Here is a 9,481-nt window from a genome sequence, read left to right on the forward strand (position 1 = left end):
ATTTGTTTACTAATTGAGATATTTTTTGGCTTCGAAATATGGAGGCGTTGTGATAAGGTCATATACGTTAAGTTTCCTATAGAACGGATTACTATACGCAGTTTCTTAGAATGGGTGAAATCAAAATAGATTACAAATCTTTAAGTTCTATAGTCTGTCCTATGGAATGCCTTAAGACGAGATCGGGCGTAGTACTTGAAGCATAGAGAAGCTATAGCTAAAATTCGTTTTATGATATCCGCCCCGCTCTTGAAGAAGAAACGACAGCAAATGGTTTCGACGTCTGCCTTTCCATTGTAATACTAACGGGTTAAATGATCTGTACTTTTACAGCCATTTAAACGTTCATTGCTACTACTAACAAGCCATGTGAAACAGCGTCTATCCGAACTTTGTCAGTGTGGTGTTTCAGAACACTAAATTGCTTTTTATGCGTTGATTTTTATTTGAAGCTGAGAAAGGCAGCCGACGGTTTAGCTTATTCCAAGCCTTTGGATGCGTATGAAGAGCAGGATACCTTAGCTTTCGTATAAGTTCGATGTACTACGTTCATGCCCAAAGTTCATTTTTCTGAAACAATGCTATGGCTTCAAAGTAGAACATGTTATCTTGAAATCAGGCTATTGTATATCCTTGTTTCATATTGAACATCTGTCAACTGATATCGATCTATAGCATTATTTCCACCTAAATGAATGCAACAGTGGCTTCCTCTATGAAAGTGCACCGGATGCAGAGTTCCGCATTTCTGCACACTAACGAAAATAGAAAATGGTAATGTTATTGCTCACGCAATCCGAAATATTTACTGTCCATCTTGTTTTAATACCAAAGTAGGCATGTAAATATGCAAATAAAGTATGCAGTTGAATACGGTACTGTGTCTTGTAGACACACACTGTATATCCAACGTATATGTAACGGTTCAATAAAAACTCATATTATTCGCGTCTATAGATATATCTGTAGGCGTTATATTATTCAGGAGAGAGCAGGGGACGAACACGGCCATAGAAAAGTGGTAATCTAGAGAAATTAATAAACCAAGATTAGAGCTGGTGATTAAACACAATACACAGCGTTCATAAAACTTAAAGAAATATTTTGTCGGAAAAGCAGATGGCAATGTCCCAAATCATAGCGAGTATCGTCAATTTCAGCTCCAGGTGAACAAGGATGTGCTGAAAAATGTCAAAAGTTAATTATATTATACTTATTCGTCTTGCGAGTATTTTAACCGTAATGATTGATTGATGAGAACTTACCTTTGGTAGTCGTTTTTTGCGACGTCGTATTACTTCAAAGTCTATCAGACATGGCACTTGGTTCTCAAAATGTAAATAAATGAAGTAAATCATGGTAGATACTTGTAGTTTAGAATCGACATGAATTTACGGGCTTCGATGTCTGAAGAGTCATTATATTATTATAGAATAAGTTTATGTAACGATGACTCTTACTATGACTGAGGTACTACTGTGCAATGTGCGGTTTAGGTCACAGACCTCGTATACGAATTGAAGCTCTACTACACAATTCTGACTGGCAGAGTTTCTCTTACGGCTGTGATCCTGTTAATACTATTCATTGTATGGTATACAACACTTTTTACCTCTTGCTGTCACCTTCTACCCCGTTTGGCCACTCCCGTTGTCGTTACGTACTGCTGCCATTTTGTTTTACTACTGGTCTTCTTCTTCTCGCTGTTGGCGGTCGAGTGGAAGAGATGGGAACGTGAAGACAAAATATTTAGAAGCTGCAACGATATAATTACTGTCCACAGATATCAGCCAGGAGTCACTGTGAATAACAGAGGACGCTCCTTCTCCGTGCCGTAATTTCTACACGCTCTGCTATTGAGCGGATATTTAATAAAATAGAAATCTTGTCAAACCCGCAACCCAAAGCAAGATAGAAACCATATACATTGGCCCGGTCGTAATATAACCGACAAGAGAATTATGTGGAGGGGATAGAGAAACGTCCGATGGCCTAATGATGTCTGTATGCACACGTCCCTCTACGACCGGCTCCTTCACTGAAATAACGCACTAAGCAATGTTAGGCAACAACCACAAAGTATAAGTAATCTCTGAAATTTCCATTTTTAAGAAGGAGATCGAGTCATCGGGCTGAAAACTAAGATAATGCAAAAACATTTTAATAATGTTAAATGTGAGGGTGGTCGATTAAATATATGAGCAAAAAGGTTGCAGACTTCATTGTAATCTATAGATTTGTACATAAAGACACAAAGTGGATACATGAAGCGTATATAATGAATGCAGATGTTGTTCCTACAACTGCTACTGTCTCTGTCACGCTTTCACCTGATCTTGACAGCATTCTCCTAACATAGCTTTTCACATAATCTCCGATATACGCACACCTAATTTGTAATATATATATTTTAATTGTAATATATAGTTTTTTTAAGTCACATCTAAGAGCCTTTTGGGTAAATGGGCTGTTTGGTTCTAATTGCATTTTAAGTGATAGGAAGCAATAATCGACGAGTGCTCAACAACAATTGATCTGAGCACGACAAATTCTGTTCGAGTAAGTCAATTTTTTGTAACTCATTATCTACAACATCTATTAAGTACAACACCGGATAAGAAATTTTGCGGAAAAGAATATTAACCAAATCAAGGGGCCTTATTGATGCTGGACATTAAACAGACAACAAACTCGTCGCCTTTTCGGAGAGTCAGAAGTCATAACTGTACGACGGTTGTTTTTTAGAAATCGAAAATATTGTCTACTTATATTCTTTACTAGCGTACACCAAAATGACTATTCGCAGATAAGAACCTCCGTTATACTAAAGTCTGTTTTCTAACTAACTGCCACCTTTGAGAGTATGTAGTATAGTCTAGAAGAACAGTCCCACTCATACAGTTTTTACCATTTATTAATTTAGTGATTATACAGTTATAAACGATTCTTCTTATACAGTTATAAACGAGTTAATAGTTGCGTCCTTTTCAATGAAGGTGGCGGATCTAAAACAACGTATTGGTGTAAGGAACGTGTGCCTATTTTTCTTTCACCTAAAAATCTTTGGTCGACTTTATGATAATGCATGACATCAGTATTTATACAACAAGAAAGCGTAAAGGAAAGGCTATAATAGAACGCAAACGAATACTTAACTGCTTCTGCCGCCGGCAGTAGGAACACATTGTCCGTACAACAGCCGGTGTAGCCTACGTGCGCTTTCAATACTGGTTTATAGGGATGAACCGCTTCCACTTTTAGCCCGAAAACGCTGCCTACGAGATTCGGGGAGGTAGTTGATCCTTCACGGTCCAGTAAGTTGATAAATGTGTACAAAAACGGAAATTAACGAAAAGGGTATAACAGCAATATGTAAACTTGTTTCTTACTCATTCTTTCTGTCTTGACCGTCCGTCAACCTGTTTGTATCCCTATTTAAGTTTACAACACGCACGTGGATTGACGCGGTAGTTTCAAAAACGACCGTGTCAGTCCACGCGAGTTCCCGTTATAAATACATTCGACGGTGGGCTTCTGCTCCTGCTGCTGATAACGACGACGGCGGGGATCATTCAATAAAAATAAAAAAATAAAGAAGGAACGCTAAAAAATGTTGAACTTCGCTTTTGACGAATAGTACTAGTGTACTCTCTGTAACACATCTGCGCAAAACTCGATTGTCTCTGCATAGATGTATTGTAGGTCGATGGCCTGGAGACAGCAACGAATGGATAATAATATATATAACTGTTATAACCTCGATTACTGGAGAGTGGCAAATGAGTAGTCGGCGAAAAGGTATCTCAAAAGTAAAAATATTTTTTAAAATTCATGCGGCCGTTATATATATATTTATATATATATATATTCAAAGAGGGGCCTGCTAAAAGATTTGATGGTAACACATCTTTTAAGGCTTGGAAGAAACCGACACTAGAACCGAAAATAACAGGATTATTATAACTACAGGCTTCCTTTAATAATCCTGAGGAAAACAAGAAATGTAGAGTAGATTGGGGCTATACGTGTCAAAACTTTTCTACTGTCACCATTGAACACTGAGACCGGTGTTACAGGAGAGAAAAATTATTTTAGTAAATTCGTCGAAGACTTTCGTATTATGTGTCCTAAATGAGCTCACTACGATTGATTCCTTTTCGAAATAGCCCTACTGAGTGGGCTTACGTGGACCAGAAACTAGGCTGTAAGCACCACTAATGACTTCGTGTGAAGAAATCAGTCACCCAACAAAGCTTAAGGGAGTATGTTTTGTTGATAGAAAGGACTGTGAAGACCATACATATTGGCAAGAGAAGACAATGCTCAACCATAAATCACTGCCAAGCTAGTTAGATTATAATCTATTATGGACCTACAAGAGATGCTGCCATGTAGTGTGAAGTCGAGTTTTCCACGGCACATCTACGAGTTGCATTTTGTTCGAGAAATGAAAAGGAAGCAAAAGAATGTGGGCGCCGGTCCTAACTTAATCGTACTGAGGCTTGTATTATTATCGAGGTTATAGATAATTATTCACGGTAAGTTTTGATCGTGAGCATCGGCAATGTGGTGCACACGGCGATCAGACTGTTTTATTCGAATGATGCATATGTCAGTGAAGTCATCAAAAGTAACAATAACAATATGCTTTTTAGTGAATACGAAGCCTTTGTGTTAATTGACAGATAGACACGTACACTAATTCCTACTGAGTTGCATACTGAGGGGCCATATATTTCTTTCAATTTTTTTGTAGAGTTAACGTCCAGAGGTGTCATCCAGTTCTACATAAGCTCGAAATGCAATGGCCTATACAGCTTTAACCTGTATATATATAATATAATCGTGTAATATGACTCGATATAATCATTTATATAAAATCTAATTTTCTTTGAGCGTTCCCTTGAAAATGTAAATTGGGGACAAACAAAACCGTGCTATAAGAAAAAGCTAGTTATTTTGCCTTTTTAACGTTCAGCTGCCTTATATACGCCCATCCTTTGAAATGTAACATGGATTTCATTCAATTTACAGTTTCAAATAGCTGTTCCCTAGCTAGAAAAATACGCAGTCGCCTGTGCAACACCTGTCCCATAGAGCCTCATTTTCCCTACTTTTGGATCACGTCTTATAACTTATATCTTGGGTAACTTAGCATAAATATATTTTTTATCTGCCATATATTTGTATCTTGAAATTGCTTTACGGTTGAAACTGTGTCACGGTGCTCAACAATGTTTTGAACTTTTTACTTTGTTGTATATATAGGACACAATAAGCCATAAGATACCGAGATCTTTTCAAGTAAAGCGTGCGGGCTTGTTAATGGCTTAGTGATCAGCATAAGAAGAAAAGAATTCCTTAAAACAAGCTTGCAAGCATAGAGGATTCGTTTGTGCCCAGCATACTTTTTAGACATATTCTTCATTCTTTACTTCTTCCAACCGCTGATAACAGGACATTTAATAGCTGTGAGGGTGGTGAAACGTTCTCAACAATCTTCAATGTTTCTGGTAAGGAGGAATAACTAAATTAGTAAAAAATAGCGTGACGGCGAATGGACCATAAATTAACTTGTTCGTCTGAATTTGCTTATTTGGAAGACGAGGACGGAGAATCGGGCAACATTTTGCTGATGCACACAAAAGAGGTGTCAAAAATCCAAAGCCACTTGTTGTGTTTAACGCCATGCGGCCCAGTGCTTTCCGACTACAGTTGTGCTTAGTTAATATGTATGTAAATTTCAAAGTGAGGGGACTTTTTTTGAGTGCACATTTCTAGTTTACAGTTGAATGGAACAAACCCAAACAACAAAAGAACAACATTTATAGATTTCTTTGAATCTAAATGAAATAATGACTTATAAAGAGAGATATGGATGGCATGTCATCCATAAAATATATGGTGCCTATCCTATTGTTCAATGAAAATTAGACTTCACAGCCTAGTGTAGTGCCTCATATATCTACATTCTTGAAGGGAATCGTCAGTCTGCTGATGATATTTCTATGGATACTAAGACTGTGATATTTCGTTGTAACAATGTCAAAATACACAGGGACATCTTTTTATTATCCCTCTATGATGTATTACCATTGCTGTGGCTTGTTCGCCAGTACGATATCGCTGCTCTACAAGAGTTTATACAAGATACGATCATCTTGTTCGTCATTCTGCTGCGAAGTGTAACAAACAGGCAAACGTAGTGACTTTACGTTACATTTGGTTCGCAATCATCATGAAGTATCCCGAAGGAGTGGAACAAATGCTGAGCCGATAATGTATTTAAATTCACAAAGGCTGCAGTTTCAACAGCGTACGCATTCAAAATGCTAAAAAACAAGAGAGTTTTCTTTTATTAAAATATGTTTTAAAAATGAAATGATTTATGTTCTTTTTATTCCTACATACATATATCGGAAAAGCTACAGCTTTTCCATACCAGAAAAAAGCTATATATATATATATATATATATATATATATATATATATATAGTCTTTCCGATATATGTATTCCACACGCCTCGACTGGATTTTTGCGATTGGAGTAGCATTGATATATATGAACCTGCTTACGTAGTTAAAAACGCAACTGATCTATTCTACTTTACCTCTCTCAATGGCAAGACATTATTCCTTTCTTTTCTGACTGACAGGTTCTCAATTAATATCTAGAACACAATGTTAGTCTTGAAAAACGCTGCTGCTTCGCAGTCCTTATTCAGTGACACCCACATCAATGTGACAGAGGTGTGCTTTTTCCGTAGAATACCGCAAACTGCTGTCGCTCCTTACCGCGAGATGTAGTGGGGCTCGCAACTCTTTCCTGCGACAGTAGGCAAAAAACAGGGCGAAAACCTACGAATAGTGCAAAAATGTGTCATCTAATGGAGTCTGGTGGGTATCGCAAGGTAATATTGTGCTTGCAACACCTGCCGAACACTCTACTTCAAATCGGTGTCGTTAACCTCAGAAAGCACGAAATATTTGATATATACCGTTAGGCATGTACCATAACGAAATCAAGAGCTCTATAGCTCTATATATTTAATATTTTTCTAGGTCTTCTACATGTACTACTCTTCTTCCTATTATTTTTATTATTAATCGCATATCGTATTAGTTATTCTCCAATTTTCGTGTTATTTTGAAACACAAACAGGTTTCAAGGATGTTCAATCACCAGAGTTAATTTACTATTTGCGTAGGAGTTATTACCGAACTGTTTTCGGGCAGACGTAGTGGATTTTTCGTTTTTACAAAAGTTTGATGTGAAAATAATTTAAACTAGAGTTTATTGATTCTTTTAATGTATTTACAATAAATTTGATTCATACTACGAAGAGTTCTCAGGGATTCAGCGATAATATCCACCGTGCTGAATATGGAAGACTTCGTAGGAGACTTTATTTGATAGAAAAATAGCCAGTTTTTTAATATCAGCATCAAAACGGAAACAACAGTCTTCGTCTTTCATTGGAGACAATTGGGACATCTGACGATTTCGTGCAAAAAGCGACCATTAATTTTATCGAAATGCCGAAAATCTGATTTTTATGTCATATTTCTGCTATGAGCGTGTAGAAATCAGTGATTAAAGAGTTACTGCTACTTACAGCAAAAATATATTTTTATGATAAGCAAGTGTTGAACCGATTTTAGTAACCACTCTTTTGGAGTTCCCAGTTAATAATTTCGAGCGACCATCGTAACATAAGTGCTATAATGTCAAGCAAAGGCACAGAGATTCTGAAAAAGACTGATAATAATTTCTGCAAGCACGCCTAATGAAGTAGCGTATTAATATAGTTTGGAAAGTACTTTTATGTATGTCGCCACCTACCCTCACACGCATACATGCCTCCTTGACTAACAATTAAGGATTATTTGTATTGTATTGGACGGTGGTGGTTATTGCTAATAAAAAAAAAGGGATTAAAGTGAAGCGAAAGAAGCAAGCACGCAGGAAATAAGGAAAGAAGGTCAGGAATGGGCGCGAATTTGGATAAATCATTGGCAAGCTTCAATAGGATTCTGCCTCTTCGTCGGCGCCGATTCGTTGCCTCACGCTAACTGCGAATAGTAAAAAAAAATAAGAAAGAACGCAACGTGACAGAAGCACCTACATTTTTTTGACGTTCGTCTTCTCGTTGTTTTCTCATCGTCTGTAGCCCACTCGTCTGGGTGAACTAATGCAACCAACGGTTAGACACCGGCATCGCATTGATACCTGTCGGTTATCTGCTTTGCTGAGTGCTCTGCGTTTTCCTGGCTACTTGTGATGGCCTAAAGCACAGCAAAATGTTGCGACATTCCCATCTCTTTTCCTCCCATACGCTTTCCTGTCGGCTTTGTGCTGCTTGTATCATCACTATCTTTCGCTTTCCGTGTCCTTCCGGCTGCTCCCTTTATCCTTCGCAAGAAACAAAATGGATCCTCCAAAGGGAGTGTTACCCGACAGCGGCTCGCTTGCTTGCTGGCAAGTTACTGGTACTAGTAGGCTGATCCACCTAGGGAAAGCGAGAAACGAGGTAATACGCAGCCCGAGAGTTCATCTTTGCCGGAAATGGGGGTATTAAGTGAAAGTCAACAAGAGGGACGCGGAAAGAGCAACAGAAAGACGCAAAATAACATAAGCGCTCTACTTTACTTCGCCCGTATATGTTGAACGCGCTTGTAAGTTGCAATCTGTACACATAAAAGTGCTTCTTGTCCAACTCACCGGGGAGGCATTTAGAGACCAAGCGAGTTCCTTCAACTCCATCCCTTTCCCCTTCCTATTTCTACATGTTGTAGATCTTTTTGAAAAATCTCTCGAATTTGATGTCGGTTCTTGTCTGTGCAAATCGTTCGGCGCCAGATTTTTAAAAGGGCACCGGTCTGTCTATGCTTGGTCAAGCACAAGAATACTTTCGTAATGGGCGTAGCATTAGGAAGGCGAAGCGCCAAAGGGCACGGAACATCCCAGAAGCGCTGGATCGCTGTCAATGTTTATGTACTACAATTGAAGCTATATAACAGAAAAAAAAGATTCTTTAGAATGTTTTACCAAGCTGTCTATTGAGTGACACCTGGCTGCCCGTCAACTGTAGGCAACGTCAAAAAGACGCACGCTCTGACCTTTGGTACGGTTGAGATAGACACTGTATCAATCGAATGGTCAAGTAGCAAGCTAGTCCTCTTTAACGCCGAGTACTACAGCGTTTAACTAGATTTGATTGAAGAAATTGATTTGATTAACTTTCTTCTTCAAAATAAGTTGCATCTATTTCTGCTTTTCCATAGCAGTTAACAGTGTATCGCAGTTAACTGTAGCCTTGTTCGACTCTAATACATACTGAGTCAATCTGAGTGTCTGGAACGGCAATGGTACATTTTCCTAGGTCACATAGAGCATTTGAAATACATATGAAGAACAACGTAAGTTTTACATCAAACGATTCAGTTGGCCCTAGCAAATCAAAAGGTCTTTTGTGACTAA

General features: G+C 38.2%; 1 long non-coding RNA gene across 1 annotated transcript; it reads right to left on the minus strand.

The window, feature by feature from the left end:
- Window positions 1-986: 986 nt before the first annotated feature.
- LOC147752071 (uncharacterized) lies at window positions 987-6,866 on the minus strand. The gene is made up of 5 exons (XR_015315099.1): window positions 6,612-6,866; window positions 6,094-6,332; window positions 3,157-3,302; window positions 1,613-2,038; window positions 987-1,181 (listed from the first exon to the last, which is right to left on the minus strand). It is a non-coding gene; the product is annotated as an uncharacterized LOC147752071 (long non-coding RNA).
- Between the last annotated feature and the right edge of the window lie 2,615 nt (window positions 6,867-9,481).

The sequence above is a fragment of the Varroa jacobsoni genome, unplaced genomic scaffold, assembly GCF_002532875.2.
Source record: "Varroa jacobsoni isolate VJ856 unplaced genomic scaffold, vjacob_1.0 contig00139, whole genome shotgun sequence".
NCBI lineage: Eukaryota > Metazoa > Arthropoda > Arachnida > Mesostigmata > Varroidae > Varroa > Varroa jacobsoni.